The sequence below is a fragment of the Cupressus sempervirens genome, chromosome 7, assembly GCF_028749045.1.
Source record: "Cupressus sempervirens isolate cs-2001-9-10 chromosome 7, ASM2874904v1, whole genome shotgun sequence".
Lineage (NCBI taxonomy): Eukaryota > Viridiplantae > Streptophyta > Pinopsida > Cupressales > Cupressaceae > Cupressus > Cupressus sempervirens.
Genome location: NC_143124.1, coordinates 671,354,509 through 671,367,808, shown reverse-complemented (window position 1 = coordinate 671,367,808; position 13,300 = coordinate 671,354,509).

Here is a 13,300-nt window from a genome sequence, read left to right as displayed (position 1 = left end):
TAACCTCCAAGTAAGTGGACATTTTCAAACTTGCTCATCAATTTATGCTTATCTTGCTATTTTCATGCATATTATGGCTTGTTATTGCACACTTGTCCATATATATGCCATGAAAAGTGCATTTTGCCTTTAAAAATGATGAAAACTCTCATTTTCACACTTTTAGAATTTTACCAAATTTCAAATTCGAATTTTCATATTGAAGTGGCTTGCTTGTTAACATGTTTGAGTCTTTTGCCAAAGGCATGTGTTTTTTTTGTGCTTGTTTTTGTGTTTGGCTTGTTTGCATTTTGGTTTTTTCTTCATTTTGGAAGAAATTGCAAGTTCTTTGACAAGAACTTGAGCGCATTTCACTTCACTCCACTTTTCATTTCATGTGAGAGCATCATAACATTCCACCTTCATCTTTCATGTCACAATACTTCACATCCCATCCGACAAATGCGATTACATGTTTTCCATCTCATTCATCATCCGCACATGCATATAATCCCACTTTCTGCTTCCATTTTCACTCATCTCACTTTCCACATCCATTCACATGACACGATTACACAAAATTTCTTACATGTAATTGCATCTCAAAAGTCTGATTTTGATTAAAAGTCACTTTTTGAAAAGTCAAAAAGATGTTATTTTCATCTTTCATGCACTTTGACTTCACCTTTTCACCTACGACAACTATAAAGTTCATTTTCCCTCAAACTTATTTTCCATTTCCATCTCTCCATATGCATTCGCGCCTCCATGAGCAAATACATTTTTCTGCATCTTTCCATGTTTTTCATCTCCCATTGCATGTTGCATTTACATGTAATCTATCTTCTATGCAATGATATCTTGAAAGCTCAAGTCACTTTTTAAAAATCAGCAATCTCCATTTGCATGCATTCCCATGTGCCAAACACTTTACTTTGAAAAAAAAAGAGGTAAAGGTGCTAATAGAAAATTGTTCTGAGTTTACATCTGGACACCATCGAGAAGGTTTTCAAAGTGTCAGAGACTTCAGTTTGTGCTAATCTACAAAGGAGAATTCACAACAACTTGAGTGAGATAAGTTGGATCACATCAAGTGTTCAAATGACAATAGATAATTCATCAAAGTCAAAGGTTATCGAAAGACGCAAAACTATGGTTATCAAAGTGAATGCAGCAGTACAAAATACAAGAACTCCAAATCCTGTTATTATCTGAGATAGCATCGCCAAGTACAAGGCCTTTCAAGACAATCCCTAGGATTGTTTCCTTCTTTTTCGTCTTCTTTCTTCTTCTTTCATGTTTATAATTGAAGAGAATGTATTATATGAAAATGTGTAATTACATGAAATGCAAGTTACATGTGTATGTAAAAGATGTAATGTGAGTTGCATGTGCAGTTACATGTGACCCTATATTTTCTCTTTTAGTTAGACTAAGTCAAGGTTGGTTGAGTTGCTCCCACTTTTCCCTCCACCTTTTTCTCAACTTCTTGGCCTATATAAAGGAGTGCCCCCTCATTGTAAAAATCATCTTTTGTTGTATGCAAGAAAGCTCTGCCACATTTGTGCAAGCATAACTTTGATTGTGTAGTACAAATTTGGGAGAAAAGTGAATAAAAGAAGCAACTAGATTTGAAGCTTTGATTGGAAGTAATTGTGATAGAGCAAATTAGAAGATTTGGCTGTAATTTGTGTCTATTGTCTTGATTCATGTTATTATTGTGTGTTCAATAAAAGAGCATAGTGATTTAAGAAGCAGTTGGAGCTAAAGCTTTGACTAGGAGCGGTTGTGGAAATATATAGCTAGAAGCTTTGTCTGTAGCTTATAATTCTTTCTTAATTTGTAAAATAGTTAAGTATTCTTACTTTTAAGAGTCTTTGTGCCCTAATTATAAAGTTTTTCATATAGAAATACAATCAGACTTAGAGCCAAACTAGTACATTTTTAGCTAGCCTTTGAGTTAGTGAAGGTTTATTGGTATCATTGCTTCCAACTCTTGATAGAAGTGTAGTTAAAGATTCACCCTGCCCATTACTCGCTCCACGAGTAAGTGGATTCTTTCTTGAAAGATAAGAAAAAAGGATATCAGTAACATCAATTTTACAAAATCTCTTGACTTCTTGCTTACCTTAAGTTCATCCAAGGAACGATGAAGGGGGAGCCTTCCCTTTAAGGTAGGAGGTATTATGTCTCACATGCTATGGCTGGCCATCTTATTTTGCAAGTAGATTTTTACCCAAAACTGTCAGTTGCAAAATATCCACCCAACAAATCTGTCACTGCTAGTTCTAGCAAACATATGGATACATTTGCTTGGTGTTCCAAGCCAACCAAGGTTGAAGAATGATGGATTATGGTAAAAGGAAAATATTCAAAGAACCACTCTCCTTCTTTTGACATGACCCTTAGATCCCACAAGCAAGGATCTAAGGGGAAATCTTAAATTTTGTTGTTTTACTTTCTCTCTAGGGCAGTCTGTTGATTGTGTGTTTTTCTTTAATTGACTGCCAATTTGTGTCTAGGGGGGTTGTGAGTTGTTTGGCCACCCCCTCTTCATCTTTCTCTTGTTCTAGATCCATGTTTTGTTTCTCTTTGTGGAGCTTATTTCATAGCTCTCGATGTGGGTTTCAAGTCCCTTTGTTCAAAACTTGTCTTGTACTAGGTTTCAAGGTGTCTTCCAAACTTCTTGTTACTTAATAAAAAACTATGGGCAATATTGGAACATTTTAATTGAGTTCATAACTATCTTTGTATTCATACATGGTTGTTAAACATATGTTGATCCTATTGTCTCTTTCATTACTTGTCCTTTTCCTTTTAAAGTAAGAAGTAAGATTTTTATTTTTTTTGTCAATAATTTAGGAAGGCTTAAAGGTTTCTCTAATGGTTGATGGAACCCAAAAGGAGATGAGATAAGATAAGATAAGATAATTTATTTATGTCCAACAGGAGACCACAAACAGGTCTAAGGGACTGAGAATACAAATAGGAGCCAAAGGGTAGTCAGACCACCAAACAGTGTCAGAGTACAACAAAACAAAATGGAAACAAGCAAACCAAGAAGTAAAGAAAGAGGAATAACAACAAAAAATGGGGTTACAAAACTGCAAAACTAGTGGCTCATAACCATGGAAAAGTAGCTCAAAGTAGAAGGATAGCTAGCTATGTGCAAAGAAATCTAAGCCCAATGTCAGGTAGAGGAAGTACACTGTTGTTGCTGATGCAAGTGATCTCTGCATGGTCTCCTTGATTTGGTGAGAGTATTCGTGGACAAGCATTGAGGCTGCTTGGTTCCCATAGGAGAGGTAATTGGAGTGAAAAAGTAAGTGATAAGCAGATGAAGAGATGCAGACCTTAGGCGGACAGTTCCCAGGGTGAAACCCCAAAGATGGAAAGCCTCCTGTAGAAAAAGAGCAAGGCACTGCTATTCATCATACCTGAAAAAGGAGGACAAGGACCTGCACTCTCTAAATAAGCAATAGAACCTCCATCTAATCGCATAATATATGGGACAGTAGAATATTAAGTGTATCTCATTCTTGACCGCATCCATGTCATAGCACTGACAAATCCTCTCAACTTTGCTAGTTTAATGATCTGTCTAAATACAGAGTCGATAAGAACCCGCTCTGAAAGAGCCCAGCTAGATACGTAGGGCATGTGGTCATCATTGAGAAGAGTAGTAGGGACGAACAATGATATTGTCCTGAATGTTAATAAAGTTCTCCACATAGAAGGCCATATGAGGATGAAGACCCCTCGACAGGTCAACCCAAGTCACTTGAATATACCTCTTATAGATAGATGTCCATCCTAGTAATCTTGTTCAACTCCGACCGAGAGGGAAGGAGATGAGTGGTAGCGTCCAACAAATACTAAAAAGGGGGAAGGTGATCAATATCAATACCAATAGTGCTGAGGAGCCTAAAAATTTGAGCATACCAACAACGAGCACAACCATTCAAATCCAAGGTAGCAATCGAAGTTGAGGAACGATAGGCTATGTAAGAATAATGGTATTTGTCATCAACAAAGTCTACAAAACCCCTGAGTCTGTGAAGTAACCAAACTAGATCAAATATCGTGCAAAGTCTAAAGGGATGGGCATTGAACTAGGCCAAAATAATACTGGTAGGGGTAGTTGGCTGATAATGGATGAGGTGTCGCAAAAGGAGAGCCTGAACTCTCTCCACCGAGGCCCAGTCAGTGGTCAAGAGGGAGGGCCCCTAGATGGTCGAACCATAAAGGACAGTAGAAATAACCATGGAGTCTAAGATAGACATCTTAAATGTAGTATCCTGAAAATGGTGTCTGAAGCACTATCACTCAAGCAAGGCTAGTGAACCCAGCCCCTTTTTTACCCGTAGCATCATTGCTGGTCTCAAATTGAACCGTGGTCCTGAAAATGAAATGCCAAAATAGGTGGAGCTAGAGGTTCTCTCGACCTTAGTCCCATTGAAAAAGAATTGGCGATCAGAGGTTTACGAGCTACTAAAAACCATAACTCAGGTCTTACCCAAGTTGACCACCAACTGTCGAGAATCACAAATGGAGGCCAAACCATCCAAAAGACATTGTAACCCATCAAGAGAGAAGGACAAGAGCACCATGTCATCCACAAAAGAGAAGGGTGGACACCCAAACCCTGTGAAGATAACACCCATCCTCAGGATGCAAAGCACCTCTTAGGAAAATCTCAAGCTCATCAATGTAGATGCTGAAAATCATAGGGGAAAGTCGACAGCACTGCTTAACACCAATAGAACTCTAAATGAAGTCAGATAAGCCCTGTGGAATCCCAAGATGTCCAACAAGACTCTCGTAAAGTCTCATGATGGCAATGAGAAGAATCTCAGTAGCCCTAATATCTCTAATTCGTTGAAATAATGTCGATTGGGGGACTGAATCAAAAGTTGTGCAAAAGTCCACAAAGTAGCAGTAGACTTTAGTAGAGTGGTGTCGAGCCTCCTCAATAATGGCACTAAGGATGAGAATATGGTCAGTTGTCTGAAAATATTATCTAAAACCAACTTGACCTCTAGCCCTGCAACCCAAATTGTCCAATTGTCTCGTGAGAGAGATGTGCAACACTGTGGCATAGAGTTTGGAAAAGGTATGCTTGATCATAATAGTCCTGTGGTTACTCAGATCAAATGTTGGACCAACCTTATGGATCGGGTGGATAATATGGTGAGACCAAGAAGGCAGAAAACCAATGCAAACCACTCTATTGAAAATAGCAGAAAGAGATGACCCAAGGACCAGGATCCCCATCTTAAAGAGCTCCACTTGGAATCCTTCCTCGTCAGTAGCCTTACTACAACTCATTATTCTAACGACCTCAGAAATGGTAGAGACGGTAAAGATGTGGCAGTGGAGGGGGGAGTGATGCAAAGAGGGGGCTAGTTAGGGATGTAGTAAAGGGTGGTGATGTGGGAAAGGAGGGAGCCAAAGTCAAGGGCCCTAGGAAGAGCGAGGGGGCTAGGAAAGAGCATGCACCAAAAGTGTTTCGGGGAGACCCGAAGGGAGGATTTGAGAGACCTGCACTGCTCAAGGTAGAAGAGACACTTCTTCCAATGAAGAAAGCTATGGTAAGAGATCCTGACCAAGGGAAAGGAGGGATCCAATGAAATGCGTGTGGAACAGAGTAGACGGTGGAAAGACTTGCAGTCATCATCAAATCACCAATTTTGAGGACATGAACTGGGCAGGAGGGATGAGAAGCAAGAGTGATAGAGGAGTGAGGGAGGGAGAGGGTGACTGACTTACAGATCACCATAGAGATAAGGTCAAAGATTTTAGAGGCACAAGGCATGTCGGCAAGGGAAGCAGTTGGAAGGAGGCACCGAAGGTGCATGAGGAAGAGGTCAAGATCAATATCGATGAAGGAGAAGGTGGTGCGAGTGGGTGAGGGCAGAGGGGGTGTGGGTGTACAATGGGAGAGAATCATTTTGTGTTTTTTGGAGTTCGAGGTGGTTTCAAAACCACTCTAATTTGCCAAAATGGTTTGAATATGACCATTAATTTGTTGGTCTCAGATTGGTTTTGACAATTAAGTGTCAACACACAACCAATTTCTAAGTTGATGTCGAGTATGATACAGATGCCAAGCCACAGTATGTGTTGAGTCAAAAATTTAACAGGTGTCGAGTGAACTTCAAGTGCCGAGCAAGATTCAAGTGTCGAGTGATAAGTGATGTCGAGTCACTATAGGTACCGAGCAAAGTATAGATGCCGAGTGAGATAGAGTTACTATAGGAGCCGAGCGAGACAAAATTCCTATATGTGTCGAGCATCAACAATCAGTAAGTGTCGAGTAATATTGAATCAACATTTCAGTTTGTGCCTTCACAAACTTAGATGTAAACCATTTTTTAGCCGACTTGAGATGAATCTCGAAGGATCTAAAAGATAAGATTGAATCTTTTGCATTTCCCATGTAATCAGCATGCAACCAATAAGAAAAATGGAGAAAGCATGCAACCAATAGGAAAAGTGAAAGAATTTAGTGGGAAAAGAAGGATGAATACTGATTGTAGATTCATACCTAACCCTAAGTCTTTGAAACCTTTAAAAGGAGGTTGATACCCCATAATTTGAGAGAGTGTAAGAGAGTTATATGGGAGAATGCTAGCAAAGTTTAGAAGGGTGTAAAGACTTAGAGAAGGAAGAGCAACATTGTAGAATCAAGTTGGTTAGAATAGAGTATCAGCACTTTGAGTAGAGATATCTCAAATCAGGAAGGATTAGATCAGATTGAGCAAAATAAGGATCTAGAATTAGCAATTGAAGATTGTAAGTCATCAAGTCAATACATTCTAATACTCTCTAGCCATTGTATTAGGAACAAAAATCCTATGATGATAGGTTGGTCTAACAGCCATGTTGTAAGCCTTTCAACAAGGTGTTAAATCCTTTAACAAGGTAACATTCCAAGTGAGTGTATGTAAATCCTTTAACTAGGTCACTTTTAATAGAGTGTAAAGCCTTTAACAGGGCAGGTCTTTCATAAGGTAGACCATTGGAAGTGGTCCAACTTTGTAACCTTAAATAGTTACATATTGTTGTAGTGATAATTTGTGATAATTTGTGGGTGTCATCCTCACCCCAGTTTTACCTTCTCATTTTGGAGGGTTTCTAGGTGACCAAAATCTTGTGTTATCTATTTTCATGCATGTCTTTATTTTTCATGTTAAGTAGATATGTTAGATGTATGTGAATGATCTCAGCTAAAAGTTTTAAAAGGTTAAATTTAGTTACTTATGATTCAACCCCCCCCCCCCCAAAGAAGTAAATCTTCCCATTTGTAAATTCCAACAATTGGTATCAGAGCCAAGTTCTCACAAGGAGGAGCCTTACAGCTTGGAGAAAAGATCTGGAAAATGGAAGTCTACAAACTTGGAAAGGTCATAGAAAACCAGGCAATTGATATACAACTCGCTCTACATACTTTTGAAGAAGTATGGACATAAAGCTTTTGAGTGCAGATCAAAGTCTATGTGGACACCTAATCAACCAGCAAGAGGAAATAATCATGGATATCACTATAATTGGGACTACAACACCAAGTATAGCTATCACTACTGTCAAGAATATGGACACATCCCTGAAAATTGCATAAGAACACACTTCAGTGGAAACTATAGCAAATGGCTTAGCCAAACTACATGCTTCAATTGCTTCAGGACTGGTCATATCAGCAGAAATTGTCCAACAAGGTCAAAGGCACCCAACTCAGAGTTCAACAAAGGAAAAGAGAAGGTAGATGTTGAACACATTAGAGGAGAAATGAATAAGACATGGAAAAAGAAAGATGGAAGCATCACATCCAATGAAGGGATCACTTCACCCAAAAGGTCAAGTGGTCACACTTTATCCAACTAAGTAAAAGAAGGAATGTGGGACTAATATACAAAGCTTTATCATACATCAGTTCCAGGACAAGCAAGTACTGAAAAGGATAGATCAGCATGGAGAAAGATGCAAAGTTAATACTTCAAGCTTTCACCAGTATTGCCGAGTAAGAAAAGTTGCCTTCAAATGCCAAGTAAAATTCTAGTACATGTCGAGTTGATTGCCAAAGTCAGTAGAAGCCGAATGATTAGTTGCAACCGAGTTAGTAGTGGAAGCCGAGTGAAAGGAAATTTCAATTGAAGCTGAGTGAGGGATACTTCAGTGGATGTCGAGTGTTTGAAAGACAATGGAAGTCAAGTAATGCAAGAATGCTTAAGAAGCTAAGTGGACAATTGTAAATGCACTAAGCATTAAATGCTATGAAATAAGGGTATGTGATCGCATTTTGAACCATTTTTCTTCATTGTGAACAAAAAGCATAGATGAAGAAGAGAGTAGAGCAAATTCCAAGCAGAGAATACAACATTTGAACCAATTTCAATAGAGATTCAGCTTAGTCTCATCAATTTCAAGGTATTTACACTAGTGCCGAGCTATGCAATTTTAAATTTCTTTGTGTTTAAACCCTAGATAGAAGGAAAATGGCCTCTAGTTCTAGGAAACCTCAAGAGAAAGAGTCGTTTGAGGTCCAATTAGTGTCAAACAAAGTTAATCAACCTGATTTCCAGCCAATCCCTAAAGTTGCATACAAAAATGACCCAATTGGAGCCCTATCTATTATTCCTCCTAAGGTAGTTATGATCCAAGATGTTAGGAGGTGTTATAAGATTGGTGCTACTGGGGACATGAAAATGAGAGAAGCATATAATAGGTTGTGTGAAAACGGAGTTTTGAAGGAAGAGTATCAAATTATTGAGAGGAAGGGTTTGACTCGTGCCCTAGAATTCCCCACTGTCTTTAAAACTGAATGGATCAAAATAGTGTTAAGCAGGATTCATGATGGAAGTTTATGGTTGGAAGATGGCCCAATCAAAGTATCAAAGAGGATTATCCATAGGGTAACAGGGTATCCAACCCTTGATTAGCCCAAGACTCTCAAAAGTGACTCTAAGGAAGCAACTGAGAAGAATACAAGAGCAAAATGGAACAAGAGAGGAATGACTATAGATACTATCCAAGACCCTCTTGTTGACTTTGCTGTTAGGGTTATTTCTCACAAGTTTTATCAATCCAGCAGGCTCAATAGTGTGTCATGCATTGTAGTAGATGTTGGCTACAAATTAGTCAAAAAAGGATCATACTTATGATCTTGTAGAATTGCAATTGCAACAAATCAATGAAAATCTAGCAGCTATAAGGAGAACTAAGGGAGCACAATGCAAATTTGGTGTAATTTTGATTTGCATATTTTTCTATGTACAGAATAAATTTCCATCTTTTTGTAAAGTTAGCTAGAAAACAAATAGGTCCATAGTAGCCCAAGTAAATGAATACATTGAACAAATGGGAGCTAATTTTGAAACACTTATGACCATGTATTTTGAAGATTTCAAGAAGTCCATGAAACAAAGATTGAGGATACATGTTTCATTGGTTGAGCAACATGTAAATGATGTATGTTTTCTTGTAGATATTGATTATACCTACATTCAGGTAGCCATTCCAAGAGTATGATGGCTTAGACCTCTTGGATATGAAATAATCATTGATGAGGCATCTATAGCTATAACAACATTATTATTAGAAGAAATGGACAAGAGTGCACCACATTTTGGGACTTTTGATGTGGTAAGATCAAAAGTAGATATGGAGTTGAAAATTGCCTCCACATTGAAGAAAAAGGATAAATTGGTGAAAAGGTTAAAGGCTAAATTTGGAGAAGGGGCAGCTGAGGCAGAGGAGGAAGAAGAAGATGAAGAAGCAGATGATGATGATGAACAAGGGCAAGAGCCATTAGCACTGACCCAAGGCATGGATGAGGATGCAGAGGAAGAAGAAGTGTCGAGTAGGAAGCACCAAAGGCTGAACCCAAGAAGAGAAAGACACAAAAATAGCCTGTTGCACAGCCCAAAGGGAAGAAGAAAGTAGCTAAGTCAAGCCCAGCCAAGCCTACCACAAGGGCAGACACAAGGGAAACAAAAAAAGTGGCCAAGGAAAAGGAGAAGCAAAAAGCTACACAACAAGGAGGGCCAAGAGAAAAGAAGAGAAGAAAATATGTTGCACCCCCAGAGTCAGATGAAGAGAGAACTAAATCTGACAATGAGCAATTCAGAGTGGTAAGTCACACCACCAAATCTGATCTTGAAAGTGTTTGTAACAACATTAGGGATAATGCAAATTTAACTGTGTTAAAGACAATTGATTTTAATAAATTGACAAGGGAAGAGCAGAACATAGTGGAAGAATCTATCTACACTATGATGGCCAAGTTCAAGACTACTCCACTTGAACTTCATAATTATATGCCTAAGGAGCTAAGTTCAATTGTTGAAAATAAATGGCATTATTGCCTAAACATGGAGAAGGAAATAAGGGAGTCAACATTGGCTCGTGTAATGCCAAACCTTACAAAAGGTCAAATAAGCAAGGCTAGCAAGAAACATGGGAGCAAAGTTGCACCCAAATATAGAGCCTTTAGCATTCTACAGAATAAAATAGAGGATGTTGTGAAGAAGTCCACACAAATGTGGAAATTGATTTATGGATTGACAACAGTCAAGGAAGGTCAAAAAGATCCCTTTGAGGGAAGAAATGATGGTGAAGAGGAAGAGAAAAATTTAAAAGAGGAAGAAGGAGAGAAAGAGAAAGAAGAAGTTACAGTGGAGGATAAGACACAGAAAGGTAATGAGGCAACAATTGAGGAGCAGCAACAAGAACAGAGTGTCCAAGACACACAATTCCCACCACCTAGTCCTCCACATGCAGCACCTACATCTGCAAAAACTATAATTGTAAAGGATGTTCTTGATACTTCAAGTCAGAACATTAATCCATTGATTGCAGGGGATCTTAGAAAGATCCTTCACCAAACAACTTTGCAATCATAGTTGTGTACAAATACTGTTTTGGTGAGTGTAGAAGAATTGCCAAAAGTTGTAGCTGAAATAACTAAGGAGAAGGTGAATACACAAGAACCACCTTCACAAACTCCTACAACTACAAATGGTCAACCACAAGAGCAAGCAAAACAAGACACATTTGCTGAGGTTGATTCCATAGTGATAGTCACAGTAACTGTCGAGGAGCAAGCTAAGGAAAAGAAAGGACAAAAGATACCACTGATCCTACAACACAAAGCTAAGGTGCACCTCCTCTAAACACTGTAATTGATCAAGGTAGAAGTGATGAAGATAAGGAAGAGGAGAAAACTCCTAAGGAGAAAGAACAAGAGGCAATACAAACACTGGTCAATTTCCCTACTATGGAGACTCCTACTGAGCAGCCAAGCATTGATGCAGTACCACTACAAATTTCAACACCAAGCTCGAGCTCCAGCAAGGTAGCAAGGGTACTTCACTATGGAGACCCTGCACTTGATGAAGAGATAGTCATACCAAGTTATGACTACAAGACAATGAACTTGGCATAGATAAATAAAGTGCAAGAGGCACTGGAGAAGAAGAAGAAGTAGGAGATACTCAGAAATGAGTATAGACAAGGGCAAGCATTAATAGAAATAAAAGACATCTTCCTTGATGCATTCAGCTTTCTAGTACCTGATGAAACAAAGCCCATTATGAAGCAACTGTCCAACATAGTGGACCAGGTACAAAATGAAGACCTTGATACCAATGTTAAATTATTGGAATAGTCTAAAAAGAAATTTCAAATGAAGGTAAATGAGAAGATATCTGGTGAGATAGCACTATCACATGTGGAACTTGCTAAGAAGGTTGAGAAAGTGAAAACAGTACTTGAGAACATATTCTCATTGTACTCCAAACTATGTGACTCTTCATATTTCACACAAGAGACTAACTAGAGAATATTGAGCTTGGAGAGGAATCTTAAGGTATCAAGTACACAACTACCTAAGGATCCAGCTCAAAGTGAGAAGCATTTTGCCACAACGCTTCACACTCAAAAGGAGTTAGCTCTATTAACAGCAAAACATGCTAATATTAAGGCCAAATTGATATAAATACAGTCTGCAATCACCCACGCTTGGAAGTATTGCATAAAGAAGTGGCCTGTGCAGAGAACGTTTTGAAGAAAGATCCAAATCTTTCTACATTAGAAGGCCTCGTACATCTTGCAACAGAGACAACCATCTAGCTCAAAGCATTGGAAATAGCATTGGACAATTGGGATGCTTCTCTAAAGATAATAATGGAGGTAAATAAAACGTTTTTGGCTAAGTATCAATTCATTCCTAGGACCCTTTGACATAAGTGTCAAAAAGGGGGAGATAATATATTATGTAGATAAAGGGGGAGATATAACAAAGATGGAGATAATAAGATGTAATAGATATGGGGAGAAATACATTTTTGAGATGGAGATATTTAATACCCAAAGGGGGAGATATTCAAATTTTGAGTTTTGAGGAGAAATAAGGAGATAAAGCCAAAAAGATACAAAAACTGCAAGGAGATGTGTGAAAGGGGGAGCAGACAAAGAGCAAAAATAGAGTAGACACAGAACAGAAATAGAAGCAAAGGAATGATAAGGTAGAAAATGGAAACAGCATGAGACAAATTCAGCATAAGAGATTTTGGATACAGAAATGACACATCAGCTCAGGGGGAGTTACAAGTTTTTGAGGTATATAGTCTTCTACAAAATTTTGAACAAGTCTTTGAAGTTTTGTACATATGCCGAACAAGATGTGTATTGTACTCATAGAGATCATATTCATAATGCTTAGTTAAGTGTTTTTGCCACTCATGTCAAAGGGGGAGATTGTTGGTCTCAGATTGGTTTTGACAATTGAGTGCCAACAAACTTAACCAATTTCTAAGTTGATGCCGAGTATGATACAGATGTCGAGCCACAGTATGTGCCGAGTCAGAAATTCAACAAGTGTCAAGTGAACTTCAGGTGCCGAGCACGATTCAAGTGTCGAGTGATAAGTGATGTCGAGTCACTATAGGTGTTGAACAAAGTATAGATGTCGAGCGAGATAGAGTTACTATAGGAGACGAGCGAGACAAAATTCCTATATGTGTCGAGCATCAGCAATCAGTAAGTGTCGAGTAACACTAAATCAACATATGAGCTTGTGCCTTCATAAACTTAGATGTAAACCGTTTTTGAGTTGACTTAAGATGAATCTCAAGGGATCAAAAAGATAAGATCGAATATTTTGCATTTCCTATGTAATCAGCATGCAGCAAATAAGAAAAATGGAGAAAGCATGCAACCAATAGGAAAAGTGAAAGAATTTAGTGGGAAAAGAAGGATGAATACTGATTGTAGATTCATACCTAACCCTAAGTCTTTGAAACCTTTAAAAGGAGGTCAATAC